Source organism: Pelodiscus sinensis, chromosome 8, assembly GCF_052426305.1.
Source record: "Pelodiscus sinensis isolate ZL-2025 chromosome 8, ASM5242630v1, whole genome shotgun sequence".
Classification (NCBI taxonomy): Eukaryota; Metazoa; Chordata; order Testudines; family Trionychidae; genus Pelodiscus; species Pelodiscus sinensis.
This window is the reverse complement of record NC_143059.1, coordinates 26,769,266-26,784,749: the sequence shown is the minus strand read 5'-3', so window position 1 is coordinate 26,784,749 and position 15,484 is coordinate 26,769,266. Positions and strand designations below refer to the sequence as shown.

The window sequence follows — 15,484 nt, the reverse complement described above, 5'->3', positions numbered from 1 at the left end:
ATGCCGCGGGGGATATTTAAATCCCCCGCAGATTTCCCTATTACGACCTGTGAAATTAACATGCCCCTTTCGGAAAAGGGGCCAATGTAGACGTAGCCGTAGTGTGGACGGTTCACTGCTGCTATTTTGAAATAGCTCCTCCCGCTGGCCATTCAAACTAATTACTCCCTAGTGCCTCCTGGGGCTCTAAATCAAGGTAGTGCATCCACATTAGTGGAGCTTTCCTTGGACTAATTTCCAGGTGTCCCTGTAGTGTAGATATGCTATTTCAAAATAAGGTATTTTGGAGTATTTCTTCTGAAATAGCTTATTCCGAAATAATCGTGTGGTGTATTATCCCTGGGTGGCAGCAGAGCGCAGTCTGGGCAGCAGCAGGGATTCTGGGCAGAGCTCCTGGTGGTAGCAGAATACAGAACTCTGGGTGGCAGTGCAGCCTTTGTGGGAGCACAGAGGCCCCACCCCCCACGCAGTAAAGTTGTGAAGCAAAAGCACATCGCCCGATGGCAGCAGGGCAGTGTGTATGTGGTGAGGAAGCAGAGCCTCCCCTGAAACTAGGGCAGCCAAGGAGGAAAATCTGAATCTCTGTTGCATTGACCTCCCTTGGTCTGGCAAATTCCCTGGTCTGGGACCAGTTGGGTCCTGAGGTTGCCTAAGCATGGAGGTTCAACCTGTAGAAGACTTACCTGGCATTGTTCAGGTCCTTCAGAGCAGGGAACCAGTGGCATTGGAGGTTCAGGAATCAGGGTTGAGGGGTGAGGATAGGCTCAGATCAGAGGGTGGGGGATTCAGGACAGAGGATGGGAGTGGCCACACACCCCATACACAGGCTTCTCCCTGGGGGCAGTGTGGGGAGGGGCAGCACACCCTACCCACTGGCTTCTCCCTGGGGCCAGCGGCTGCTCACTGGAGCACTTGATGTCCCCATATCATTCCTGTTTCAGTGTTTGCTGCCTCCTTGTAGTCATGCATGAGTATAACTGTCCTGTCATCATACTCCTCCCCTTTCATCTGATATGCAACAATTGAATTCCACACACATCCCATTCATAGGCGTGCACAGCACATTTCATTAGGGTGTACACCTGAAGAACTTTTTAAAAATGTACTTTGACCCGCATTAGCCATAGCCCTGACCCCTTGTTAACCATGCTCATGACCCCCATTGGCCACACCCCATCTCCCATTGGTCACAGCTCTAGAGGTAACACTCTCGGGCCAAGATGGACACATGACCAGAAATAAAAGGTGTCCCGTGACCCCCCTCTAAGGACTTTTCCCACTATCCTCCTACCAATAGGAATTAGTTTGGCCCCCACCAATCCCCCCTTATGCAATTATCCTGCAGTTGCATTAACTCAATGTGTGACTCATTAACTCAGGGGAAGAGAGGCTGGGGGAAGTATTCCCTCTAAGAGTTTCCTCCCATGAGCAGAATGAATTTTGTGTTGTGCACCGGTACTGAGTTCATGTGGCTTGTTTGGATGTGCCACTGTTATTAATAAATATCTTATAAACCGCTACCTTTTCCTTCTGCTGCCAAATCTCTCCTTGCTCCATCAGCTCCTCTCGTGCCTGCTGCCCCCCAACCCCTCACCCTCCTCTGCTCTCCTGACTCCTGCCCTTCTCACTGTCCTCAGCCTTCCTGAGACCAGCCCCCCTCCACCAGCCCTTCTCTCCCCCCGTGCCCACTCCTCCAATAGCCCCACTCTGATCATGTGAGCTACCCCTCCTCATCCCCTCTCCTAACACCTCCCTCTACACACCTGCCCTGCCTCTCTCCTCTGGTGCTGGTCCCTCTCCTGCAGGTGTCTGCCCTTCTGCTTCACTCCCAGAATCCCCTGGCATCTGCAACTTCCCTTAGCCCTGTACCCTCCTGGTGCTCCCCCTTCCCTCACTGCCTCTTCCCCCTTTGCCCTCTTTTTCCCTGATGCCCATCCCCTCACCACCCTCTGCTCCCGTTCCCCTCATGCCCCTCTGTGCCCTTACACGTCTTGCTCCATCCCTGCCTTCCTCATGCCCACCCCTTCTTTCAAGCCTTTCCCAGCACCTCCTCCTCCCCCCTTTACCTCCCAATGCCCTTCCCCTCTCCTCTCCCAGCATCACCCTGTCCCCCCTCCCACTGACACCTCCCCTCCTGCCCTTTTCCTCATTGTCTCGCCTTGGCCCCCTGGCATTTGTCTCCTCCACCCTTTCCCATTTCTTATCCTGACCTGCCCCCCTCTCCTCAGCACAGGCCTCTTCCTCTCCCATCCCTGCCTATTTCCCCCCATCTCCCTTTCCTTTTCCCTTTCCTTAGGCTAAGCTGGCTTCTGCCTTCCAGCTTGCCGGGCTGGAATCAAAGCCAGCCCAAACTACAGGCCAGCTGGGACCTAGCCTGGGGTACCTCACTTTAAGGGGCATCACGCGGTGCTGCTGGGCCGGGTGGGGCCAAGGATGAGGCCTCAGGTGCAGGAGGGGTGCTGCGCGGTGCGGCCAGGCTGGGCCGGGCAGGAGCACCCCCAGGGGCAGAAGGGGCGCCACGTGTTGCTGCCAGGCTGGGGCCGGGGCTGGTGTTGGAGTTGCGGCCCCAGGGGCAGAAGGGGCACTGTGCAGTGCTGCCAGGCCAGGGCCGAGGCTGGGGCTGGAACCCTGGCCCCAGGCACAGAAGGGGCGCCACGCAGTGCTGCCAGGATGAGAGGGGCCAAGGATGGGGCCAAGGTGCCATGGCCGGGCAGGGGTGCCCCCAGGCGCAAAAAGGGCGCCACGCGGTGCTGCCGGGCCGGGCGGGGCTCAGGGCGAAAAAATGGCTCAGGCTGGCGTCTTTGGTCTGGCCCCAGCTGCTTCCACCGCGCATGCATGCTCTCTGCCCCAAAGTGCCCTGTAGATGGCCGCGGGGAAAGTGACGGGCTGTGGTACCTCATCTCAAATTGCCCTCCTCCTCCAGCAGTTGCTAGCCAGCTCGAGACATTAGGGTGTGCCTGGGCACACCCGGCACACCCTATGTGCATGCCTATGATCCCATTATCCTGGCACAACCAAACTTTGATCTTGCTTTAAGTTATGAGAAGGGGAAGCAGCATATCAAATTTGGTGGTCCTAGCTCTTATTGTTTAGGAGGATTTCTTGAACAAATAAATTAATGGACAGACAGACCTGCATTTCTAAAATATATAGTAAGATTATAGCACAAAAATGGATTTGTGGATTGAAGTTATTTTGTCTGTTTCATGTCATCGAGGCTGTTCCCCACTCTGCTGCTCCAAATGCAGAAGGTAGGGGTCCGCAAGAGACCTTAAAAATGCTTTGCCTCTATAGGCTCCTGCTTAAAAGCTCCCCAAGGTTACAGAGTCCCTGGCTTGGTAGATAGGCTGCCACCACCAAGTGAAAACCCCTTTCTTCCTGAACCCAGAAAGAAGCACTTGAAACCTCTTCCAGAGGGGTATCCCAAGCTCTTCTAACACAAGAGAGCTTGAATAAAAAAGAGAAAAGAAACTGCAATCTCTGATAGCTGACCTCTTAGTCTTAGGCATGCATATACAGACATGCATGCATGCACAGATTCTTCCAGGACACAAGGATTAAATCATCATAAAAACCATGATTTTATTAACAAAACCAAAAAAGCATACTTGTTTGCTAGTAGTTTTAAAGCAACTGAAAAAAATAACAATTTAAAATCACAAGAGAATTTTCACCCCTGCGATTCAGTTTAAAGTTACAATGTATGTCCAGGAAGGAGGGGGGGAGGGGCATGGACTTGCACAGAGGAGTTTAACCAAACAAAACAAAGAAAATAACCTGATCGTGTCTGAATAAACATTTCCCTATCTACTCATGATCCCTATCTACTTTAAGGTCCAGTCCATTTCCATGCCCAGTATTCTTTGTAGGCATGGTAGTGCTACCTGGTTCAATTCATCTTGTTTCCCCAACTCCCTGGCTTAAAACTCCACAAATAAAAACAGCAGGCAGGTATATCTTCCAATTCAAATCTCAATACTTTCTTCCATTGGCTCTCCTGGTTCCCTGCCAACAACCCCTAGCCACCTGAGTTTAACCCTTCAGTCACCAAATGTAGGGATGTTCAGAAAATGCCATTACACATGGCCAAATAACTTTATAGCAACAAAGTTTCTGTAGGGTATGTACATAAACATTGACTGTCCCTGTAATTTCTTGGATCCAGACCATTCCCTGGAGTTTTCTGTCTACCATATTTTCAAATGTGGGAAATTTGAGAGTGGTCATGCAAAAGAAAAGATGTGAAGCCTTCCCAAAACCCATGAATCTTTGGGAGCTTCAAGGAAGCACAATCCAGATCAAGAGAGGCAAGGATGTCTCCTGAGTCTGTGTTTGTAGAGGGAAATCATGCTATTACTAGCTCAGTCACCTGGTGGTTAGCAGCTGCCAAGGAAATCTAGTCTAAATATTACAATTGTATTACAAATTTTTGGCCAATAGTTACAATACAGTTGTATTATGTACAATAAAATATCATTAATATAATTGAATGTTATAGCTTCTAGAGTCTTGATGCAAATGAAATATATTGTATGGAATTGGGAACATGCTGATAATTCCAAAGCTTTTCAGATATACATGGAAAGTTAATAGTTAAAGACATCTAATGAACAGATTAAAGCTGAATGCAAGTAATGTTATTAAAAATTCCAGTCCCAGTAAAATTGAAGGTTGAGCACAATTGTTTCCTGTTTGCTTATTTTATTCTCAGAATATGCTAGCTACAGGTTCAATAATAGAAGAAAGTGGCACTGATGACTAATACAGTTATTGAGAACCTTTAATTTCCTGAAGGCAAACACTGTTACCTTCTACTTTCATATCCATAAATGAGGAGAAACCAAGATTGGCTGGGATGCAGTGAGTGAAGATGTTATAAAGCTGATGCAATTACATAGCAAAAGATAAAATGACTCACAATAAAGGCTTCAGTCTCTTTCAGTTTCAGATGCTGTGATATGCATCAGTTAGTTCTGTGCTGTTGGGTATTATTATTTCTGAGCATCGATACTATCTGTGTTGAGCCTTTAAGAGTCTTGCCGGCAGCAGGAGTGGCATAAATTTGGCCCATTTCCTCTTCTCTCTTGTTGGTTACCTCTTCTGTGTTGACAAGGACCAGACCAGCTGCTCTGTTTTTCCCCTTTTAACTGCTAAGGGTGTGTGTCTGGGCTACTTGTAGCAACCAGCTGTCTTGAGTCCTCCTCTTTCCAGTGCTTCCTGACATTCTGAGGCCTGGTTTTTCCACTGCCTTAGGCCTTGTTTAGTCCTTTACCACTGCATCAGCATGGCAATGACAACAGGTGAAGTAAGTCAACAGAGACTCAGGACTACAATTTGCAAGACTGATGCACCTTTGCATCACTTTGTAAAAGCAAATGGAGCTATGTCGATTTTTCACTCCTGGTGAGCTAGCAGACGGGGCAGGCCCCAGGTGGGGCAGGCAAAGTCCAGACAAAGGAGGGCCAGCGAGCCCCAAACTTGCTCAGACTTGGACGCAAGAGGATGTCGGGGGTGGTGAGGGGAGCACGTAGATGGGCACGGGACCAGACAACAGCGGCGTACCCATCTGAGCACGTTTACAAGTTTGTGGAGAATGTGGGCACAAGAGTAGCCCCGAATGAAGGAGACAGGTGGGGGGGGAAAAAAGGAGAGAGAGAGGGGGGCCGAAAAAGAGGAGGGGGGGCAACTAGAGCCGAGTATATCCGCCTCGTCTCTCCCCTTTTGCTTCCCTCCCTCGAGACGGAAGAGCACAGAGATGGAACCTGCGAAGGTGCTAGAGTGGCTGATGGAGAGCCAACGACAGCATCAACAACAGCAAACCCTCCTCATACAGCAGCTCTCCACCCAGCACCAGGAGCAGCAGAAGCAGGTAGTGCACAAGTTGGCTGAGCAGTTCCAAACACAGCAGAACCAATGGATGCAGCAGTATGGATCACCGAAAGGGGGCACCCCAGTGACACTGGTAAGTGAGGGGGCAGAAGCGGGGGGGGGGCCGCAAGTACCGATTAGACTGTCGAAGATGGGTCCCGAAGATGATCCAGAGGCGTTCTTAACCATGTTCGAGAGGGATGACGGATTTCAGAATAGTTCATATAAAGTGCTTTGGTGGAATCACTCCGTGCTGGCCATATTATTTCTGATATGTTTTGTACAACATAAGACAGGCCCTAACTATAGAGTCTCTTTCACTATAAAGTGAGGTGCAAGTAACAGTAGTTTTGATTTTTTTCAATTAATGACATAACTTTAACAGCTAACAGTGCAGCACTGAGAATTCAAGCATACTAAATTTCACAAACTGGAAAATTAGAGTTTTTAAAAACAAATGTTAACCCAACTCAATTGCTCAATCTATGTCTCTTTTGAAATGATTTTAACAAACTATTCAATATTAAGGGCTACATTAAGGCCTCTGGGAGAGACATAAGGATCTTGCACAAAATGGAGTTTTTGCGCAACCCCCTTCCCCGTCCTCACTGCTTGTTTTTCCACAAAACCCTCTTGCACAAAAACTACAAAAGATATCACACCATCCAACTACAATGAGACCACACAAAACAAATTTTTGATGAAGTGTGTATGGATAATACTGTCTCGGATTTGAGTGCCAGGGACAAATTTCACACCTACTGCTTCTATCCTATCATGGTGTGATGGGTGTATCAATCCCGCACAGTAGCTGATAGAGCAGTGTTTCTTAAACTTTTTGGGTATGTCTACACTACCACCCTAGTTCGAACTAGGGTGGTTAATGTAGTCAATCGAAGTTGCAAATGAAGCCCGGGATTTAAATATCCCGGGCTTCATTTGCATCTTGCCTGGCGCTGCCATTTTTAAATCCTGAACCCCTTATTTTTGTCCCCACTTTAGAACCTAAGGTGTCCATAAAATTCTTCAGAAAAGCAAATCTAGCCTATGGGAAGCCCTGAAACTTAGTCCTCCCTGTACCTTCCCCTTGCGACTGGAATGCCAGAGGAGTGATGTGTCTCAGTTGGGGGCCACCTGAGTGAAGTTTATGCTTGTAGGAGTTTTTTTATTTCTCACTTGTGCGGTCCCCATCTGATTTTCCTGTGGGTCAGTGGCCCCTGACCCAAAAAAGGTTGCCTACCCCTGCCATAAGTAAAGAAAACATTGAAATATTTTGTATTGGACATAAATTAATATTTTACTTTATTTAAAATGAAGTTTGATAAATTAACATGAGAAAGTTAAAACATTTAATCTGTTTAATAACTGAAATTAAACCATTCTCCCTAGTTGCAGCACTAGCAAAATGGCTTGGGCATAATTGTATAATTAAAAGTGAGTTTCCATTAGCAACTGGCAGTCCATGGAAAGGTTTACATTGAAACACGTGGTCCACGGGCCAAAAAGTTTGAGAACCACTGCAGTAGAGGCACCCCTGGCCTCTCCCCCAACGAGATCGCTGCAGGCTCCCTGCTGCTCCACAAGAGCCCACAGAGAGATCAGGTCTGTTACCATGGCGGTGAAATCACCATGTTGCTCCAGTGTGGATGATGGACAGACTCTTTGTGAGTCTTCCTCATCCAAGCAGTTGATTTAAACAGCATGGTAAGATGCCACATAGAAACATATGGGCTGTGTCTACACTGGCAAGTTATTCCGGAAAATCAGCCGCTTTTCCAGAAAAACCTGACAGCTGTCTACACTGGCCGCTTGAATTTCCGGAACAGCACTGATGATCTAATGTAAAATCATCAGTGCTTTTCTGGAAAAACTATGCTGCTCACGTACGGGCAAAAGTCTTTTTCCAGAAAACTGTTCCGGAAAAGGGCCAGTGTAGACAGCACAGTAGTGTTTTCCGCAAAAAAGCCCCGATCGCGAAAATGACGATCAGGGCTTTTTTGCGGAAAAGTGCGTCTAGATTGGCCACAGACGCTTTTCCAGAAAAAGTGTTTTTCCGGAAAAGCATCCTGCCAATCTAGATGCGCTTTTCCGAAAATGCTTTTAACGGAAAACTTTTCCGTTAAAAGCATTTCCGGAAAATCATGCCAGTGTAGACGTAGCCTTGGTGTGTCCACAGAGAGGCAGGATGTATGGTCTCTCTCCAGAGACAGTTGTCATGATTCATGTCTCTAGGTGAACAAGCCCCTTTGTGAGCTCTGTGAAGAGGTGAGATGTTTTGACTTCCAGTTTTGAGGGATTTGTTCTTCTGTCCTTGGGGTGCATGTTGCTTTAACCTGAATGGAGTTAGCTGTGATGACGCATTTCTGAGTTATTCTGACACAAAGTGAAACCTGTGCTGAAGACCCCACATTCAGTGACAGAAAGCGCTGCTGTCAGAAAAAGTAAATTCAAAGTTTCTCCAATTTTCTTCAAAGATCGCCTCTACCAGGCAGTGGGGCTTTTACTGATTAGTCCCTTATATGTTTGAAGGGTGACTAAATGTTATCTGGATCTTTTGGGGTCATATCAACAGATTGTCTTGAGCTCAATCCTAGCTTAAAATTTAAATTGTATCAGGTCCTTTGTAAACAGGTTGGGAAGTGGTCTCATTTGGCAATTATTATTTGGTATTATTTAAATAATAGAAGCATTGCCATCATGGTATTGACATATACATTTCTCAGTATCTTTACATATAAAATAGCCCAGCCCCATTGACCTCCATGGTCAATATACCTTGTAAGGAGTGATGCGGATACAATGAAGTTGTTTAAACAAATATATTGCAATGGTAGAAAAAAAAATTTGTGTGTCTGAAAACTGTAGGAACTGGGGGTACTTTTTTTTAAAAAAAGGTGGTACTTTATTTTAAAAAAAAGTTGAGAAATACTGCTCTAAACCATTCCTTTTGGCTTCCATTTCCTTTCTTCTTTGGCGAGTTGAGCAGGTAGCAGTTTTAGTAAAAATATATCAGAAGTATACACAGTGCTGCTCCACCTCAGCTGGTGCTGGATAATCAGGGCCTCAATTCTAAAGGAGCTGGCATTACTGACGTGATAGATCCCCCCACGCTTTTATGTGGATTTTCCAAAGAAAATGCTGGTGTTTTCTATAGGTCACCCACATCTCCCAGTCCTGGCAGACACTTGGAATTAACATGGCTTCCTCAATTAAAAGTCTTATACATGTTCAGACACTGTGATTGTGAATACCTGGTGAGGCAGTCTGCCAAAGCCAAAGGCAAGGCTGGCCTTGAATCTTGATATTTATGGCGTCAGTTGAATGGCTTGTGTGAAATTTGGTAGAGCAGCTCAGAGAGACCTCACTCCTTTACTTAAGGATAGAATCTCATGACAGCCTGAAGGAAAAAGTCCTCGTGTCAGACAGAAAGCCACGCTTGCAGTGTAACCTCATCTTTAGGCTACTTATTGCTTCAAGTGCCTTCAAGAAAGTGAGGGTGAGTCTCGTGTTGCGTGTTAGTTTTATTTAAAAGTTTTTCGGAGTGTTATTTTAATAGGCAAATGAATCTCTTACACTCACTGAGGTAGCAAAAGAGGTGTGTGGGGGGGGTAATTGCCCCTCCGCTCCCACTATCATCCCACGGCTTGTCTGCTCTTCCTCCACCCACCACCTGCTGAAACCTCTTCTCCACTTCTTTACCCCCCAGCCCCACCCTCCTCCATTTTCAACAGCGTGATAGTTCCCACCGCAAAGTGGAGGGGGCAGGGGAAGATGCGGTACAAGCTCCTGCCCCCTCCCAGGGTTGGGCTCAGCTGTGTGCCAGGTTTGGGGCCCTGTCACATAGCAGTGGGGTGTATGTGTGCAAATTTTGCTTTAGCCCCCAGGTGCATAACACCCTTGCTACGCCTCTGGTCATTGGGTCACAATACTTTGAGAAAAGGACTGAGGGTATAGACTGAGGCTGCCTAGCCGCTCTGTAAAGTGACTTGGTGACAGTCAAGGTGCCCCATCAAAGGCAATTAGGCTTGAAGGTCTCCAAGGGTTGATTGCCCCTCAACACATGGATAAACGTATTGTTGAGATGGTTAGATGACAAGCAGCATATGCCTCACTGAATGAAAGGTTCAGTTTTCTTGTGGCTAGATCTATGTCCAGTACTGAAGTCACCTCTAGAACCAGGGCATTAGTAGATACCTAACAATCAGATCTCAAACATGCATTTACAGATTAATTTCTATTATTCTCACATATGTTTGCAGTCAAGAAATCCATGGCAGCAATGATCAGTGCACAAATAGCAGAAAAGTTGGTGAGAAGTTTTCCAAATGTCAACATTATTTTCAAAATGTATCTTGCCATCTTGGGAACAAACTATGAAGGGGAGCGCACTTTTTCAAAGCTAAAATGTATAAAAAACTGGTTTTGGTCTACCATGGGACAGAAACGACTATCTTCTTTTCCACTACTTTCAACTGAGTGAGCTTTCGAGAAAAATTACATTTGATGTAATCTGTGATTTTGCGAACAAAAAGAGTCACAAAGTAAATATTTAATTGTATCATATGTTGATACATATCGTATGTTGTTTGTTGACTAAAGATTTAATACACTTGCGTTTAATTGATTTTCAATATTTGTACATGTATTCTAATAAAAAATTGCAATTATGTGTGCTTTAGCAGTTTCCTTTTCTTAATTTTGAGTCAATTATTAATTTTTTTTAGGCCCTAAATTTTTCATTGGCCCTAGGTACTGTGCCTACAGGATAATCGGGCCCTGGGTGGGCCTGGGCCAGTCAACTCCAGAGCCACCAGGGCAGTCCAACAATCACCCCTCCTTCAACATCTAACCCTCAGAGCTGGCTGGAGCATGCAGCTTGGGTTTCTGGAGTGCAGTAGCAGTAGCTGGGAGCCCTGGATCCTTTAAAGTTTCTGGGTTCCAGGGCAATTGCCCCCTTCTGTTCCTCCAACCCAGCTTGGCAGGTCTGACAAAGTGAGGCTGAGGGCTGACAGCAAGATGTGTGCTCAAAGCATGGAGGCACTAGTTTTCATGAGTGTTGTTGAACTTCCCCATCATCCTTTTCCCCTCCAAGATGAGTAAGGGGCATTTTGGAATAGCATGCTATTTTGAAATTGATTCGAAATAAGCTAAGCAATTTGCGTAGCTCAAATTGTGTAGCTTATTTAAAACGAAGGGTGCATTGTAGACACTCCGAGTGACCAGCTCATACTTAGCACCTGGCCTGATGGTACCTTTTCTCTCCTTCTGAGGCAGTATTTCCACGTCCTTTCATTGTCTTCGAAATTATCCTACTTTCATCCATCTCTGTACCAGGGCTGTAGGGTGTAGCTGTCCTGAAGCAAAAGGGCTGTGCAGTGTGGGGAATAGGGGCTGTTGCAGATGTAGCTCTAGGGGCTGTGGCTGTGCTAAGGGAGTGGGGGGAGAGGGTGTAGCTGTGCTGAAGGAGTGGGGCTGGGTGTAGCTGTGCTGAGAGAAAGGGGGTGTGACAGGCGGTATGGGGGCTGTAGCTGTGCTGAGGGAGAGGGGCTGGGTGTAGCTGTGCTGAGGGAAAGGGGGTGTGACAGGCGGTATGGGGGCTGTAGCTGTGCTGAGGGAGTGGGACTGGGTGTAGCTGTGCTGAGGGAGAGGGGGTGTGACAGGCGGTATGGGGGCTGTAGCTGTGCGAAGGGAGTGGGGCTGGGTGTAGCTGTGCTGAGGGAGAGGGGGTGTGACAGGCGGTATGGGGGCTGTAGCTGTGCGAAGGGAGTGGGGCTGGGTGTAGCTGTGCTGAGGAAGAGGGGGTATGACAGGCAGTATGGGGGCTGTAGCTGTGGGGAGGGAGCAAGGCTGGGTGTAGCTGTGCTGAGGGAGAGGGGGTATGACAGGCAGTATGGGGGCTGTAGCTGTACAGAGGGAGCAGGGCTGGGTGTAGCTGTGCTGAGGGAGAGGGGGTATGACAGGCGGTATGGGGGCTGTAGCTGTGCGGAGGGAGCGGGGCTGGGTGTAGCTGTGCTGAGAGAGGGGGTGTGACAGGCAGTATGGGGGCTGTAGCTGTGCTGAGGGAGACGGGGTGTGACAGGCGGTATGGGGGCTGTAGCTGTGCTGAGGGAGAGGGGGTGTGACAGGCGGTATGGGGGCTGTAGCTGTGCTGAGGGAGCAGGGCTGGGTGTAGCTGTGCTGAGGGAGAGGGGGTGTGACAGGCGGTATGGGGGCTGTAGCTGTGCTGAGGGAGAGGGGGTGTGACAGGCGGTATGGGGGCTGTAGCTGTGCTGAGGGAGAGAGGGTGTGACAGGCGGCATGGGGGCTGTAGCTGTGCTGAGGGAGAGAGGGTGTGACAGGCGGTATGGGGGCTGTAGCTGTGCGGAGGGAGCGGGGCTGGGTGTAGCTGTGCGGAGGGAGAGGGGGTGTGACAGGCGGTATGGGGGCTGTAGCTGTGCGGAGGGAGCGGGGCTAGGTGTAGCTGTGCTGAGGGAGAGGGGGTATGACAGGCGGTATGGGGGCTGTGGCTGTGCGGAGGGAGCGGGGCTGGGTGTAGCTGTGCTGAGGGAGGGGGTGTGACAGGCAGTATGGGGGCTGTAGCTGTGCTGAGGGAGAGGGGGTGTGACAGGCGGTATGGGGGCTGTAGCTGTGCTGAGGGAGCAGGGCTGGGTGTAGCTGTGCTGAGGGAGAGGGGGTGTGACAGGCGGTATGGGGGCTGTAGCTGTGCGAAGGGAGTGGGGCTGGGTGTAGCTGTGCTGAGGGAGAGGGGGTGTGACAGGCGGTATGGGGGCTGTAGCTGTGCTGAGGGAGTGGGGCTGGGTGTAGCTGTGCTGAGGAAGAGGGGGTATGACAGGCAGTATGGGGGCTGTAGCTGTGGGGAGGGAGCAAGGCTGGGTGTCGCTGTGCTGAGGGAGAGGGGGTGTGACAGGTGGTATGGGGGCTGTAGCTGTGCTGAGGGAGAGGGGGTGTGACAGGCGGTATGGGGGCTGTAGCTGTGCTGAGGGAGCAGGGCTGGGTGTAGCTGTGCTGAGGGAGAGGGGGTGTGACAGGCGGTATAGGGGCTGTAGCTGTGCTGAGGGAGAGAGGGTGTGACAGGCGGTATGGGGGCTGTAGCTGTGCTGAGGGAGAGAGGGTGTGACAGGCGGTATGGGGGCTGTAGCTGTGCGGAGGGAGCGGGGCTGGGTGTAGCTGTGCGGAGGGAGAGGGGGTGTGACAGGCGGTATGGGGGCTGTAGCTGTGCTGAGGGAGAGGGGGTGTGACAGGCGGTATGGGGGCTGTAGCTGTGCTGAGGGAGCAGGGCTGGGTGTAGCTGTGCTGAGGGAGAGGGGGTGTGACAGGCGGTATGGGGGCTGTAGCTGTGCTGAGGGAGAGAGGGTGTGACAGGCGGTATGGGAGCTGTAGCTGTGCGGAGGGAGCGGGGCTGGGTGTAGCTGTGCGGAGGGAGAGGGGGTGTGACAGGCGGTATGGGGGCTGTAGCTGTGCTGAGGGAGAGGGGGTGTGACAGGCGGGATGGGGGCTGTAGCTGTGCGGAGGGAGAGGGGGTGTGACAGGCAGTATGGGGGCTGTAGCTGTGCGGAGGGAGCGGGGCTGGGTGTAGCTGTGCTGAGGGAGAGGGGGTGTGACAGGCGGGATGGGGGCTGTAGCTGTGCGGAGGGAGCGGGGCTGGGTGTAGCTGTGCTGAGGGAGAGGGGGTGTGACAGGCGGGATGGGGGCTGTAGCTGTGCGGAGGGAGAGGGGGTGTGACAGGCAGTATGGGGGCTGTAGCTGTGCGGAGGGAGCGGGGCTGGGTGTAGCTGTGCTGAGGGAGAGGGGGTGTGACAGGCGGGATGGGGGCTGTAGCTGTGCGGAGGGAGAGGGGGTGTGACAGGCAGTATGGGGGCTGTAGCTGTGCGGAGGGAGCGGGGCTGGGTGTAGCTGTGCTGAGGGAGAGGGTGTGACAGGCGGTATGGGGGCTGTAGCTGTGCTGAGGGAAAGGGGGTGTGACAGGCGGTATGGGGGCTGTAGCTGTGCGGAGGGAGCGGGGCTGGGTGTAGCTGTGCTGAGGGAGAGGGGGTGTGACAGGCGGGATGGGGGCTGTAGCTGTGCGGAGGGAGAGGGGGTGTGACAGGCAGTATGGGGGCTGTAGCTGTGCGGAGGGAGCGGGGCTGGGTGTAGCTGTGCTGAGGGAGAGGGTGTGACAGGCGGTATGGGGGCTGTAGCTGTGCTGAGGGAAAGGGGGTGTGACAGGCGGTATGGGGGCTGTAGCTGTGCGGAGGGAGCGGGGCTGGGTGTAGCTGTGCTGAGGGAGGGGGTGTGACAGGCGGTATGGGGGCTGTAGCTGTGCGGAGGGAGCGGGGCTGGGTGTAGCTGTGCGGAGCGAAAGGGGCTCTAGAGGATTGAGGGAGGGGGCGGGAAAGGGCTGGCGCTGGGGAGCTGGTGTGGTGCTGTGGGCACTTGAGCTGGGCTGTGTGCTCGTCCTGGGACAGCGGTGCGTTGGGAGGCTGTTGGGGGCAAGTTTTGGTGACTGCGTCAGTCTTTCTCGTAACAGCTCCGGGGCTGCTCGCTGCGACCCTCTGTTCTGCTCGGCTCTTCCGCGCAGCATGTCCCTGGGCCAGGCCCTGCGCCTGCAGCCTGCTTCGGAGCCGCAGCTCCCAGCGCCTTACTCCGGCCGGGCCAGCAGCAAAACACGAGAAGAAAATGTCCGCGCCCTAGGCCGCGCGGCGTCCCCAGCTCTTTGCTCGTCGGCTGTGCGACTCCGGCGTTTCCTATTGGTCAGAAGCCTGCTAAGAAGAAAAGGGGTGGAAACCACAGGCAACGCCTTTGTTGGTAAAGTAAGGTCCTTACGCATAACATTCGCAACAGCAGCGATGGCCGAGTGGTTAAGGCGTTGGACTTGAAATCCAATGGGGTCTCCCCGCGCAGGTTCGAACCCTGCTCGCTGCGGTGTGCTGGGAATCAAAATTTTCTTTTAAAAAACTGCTTTCCCATAGCTCCTCAGGGAAATGGCAACTTAAGAGTTTAGCCACAGCCGCTGCCTAAACTTCTCCACCCGCTTCCTGCCCTTAAGGGCGTTACAAATATTAAACTGACCCCATTCCTCCCCCATCACATTTCCGCCCATGCAATCTGATGGGACACGGAAGCGCTGCGATGCTGGAACAAAGCCCTTTGTACCATCCTGGGGTCGCTGGAACCCCCCTCCCCCGCGCACTCCAGAGCCGATTTTTCGGGGCACGTTGCGCTGTGGGCGGCAAGGCGGAGGCTGCGACCCCCCCCCTCCCCCGTGGGACCACGAGTCTGGGTGCGGAGGGCGCCCGCTGTGCCAGCGCGCAGTAAAATCGGTGCCACTGCTTATTAGCATGGGGTGCCCCCCGTTCTTTACCCTGCCGCCTTTCCTACAGTGTCTATGTGAAACACGCACACGAGGCTTTCTGAACGCCGCAGGCTCCGTGTTAACAGCACCATAGCCCTGCAGCAAGCAAACGAGCGCACGCTTAGGGTAGGGTTCACATTAGCAGCGGCTTCATTGGGTTTGGGTACTAACTGTGCATGAATTCTAGTTGTGTACGCCTTCTAGAGAATGGGACTGTGTAGCCTGTTAACCGGTGGAGGCTGGCTAGCAGACCAGGGCCGCCCGGAGGATTCAGGGGATCTGGGG

The 15,484-nt window shown here is 51.2% G+C and overlaps 1 non-coding gene across 1 annotated transcript; it reads left to right on the top strand.

Annotated features, from left to right (window-relative positions):
• Positions 1–14,687: 14,687 nt before the first annotated feature.
• Positions 14,688–14,769, top strand: TRNAS-UGA (transfer RNA serine (anticodon UGA)). The gene has a single exon. It is a non-coding gene; the product is annotated as a tRNA-Ser (tRNA).
• The last annotated feature ends 715 nt before the right edge of the window (positions 14,770–15,484 follow it).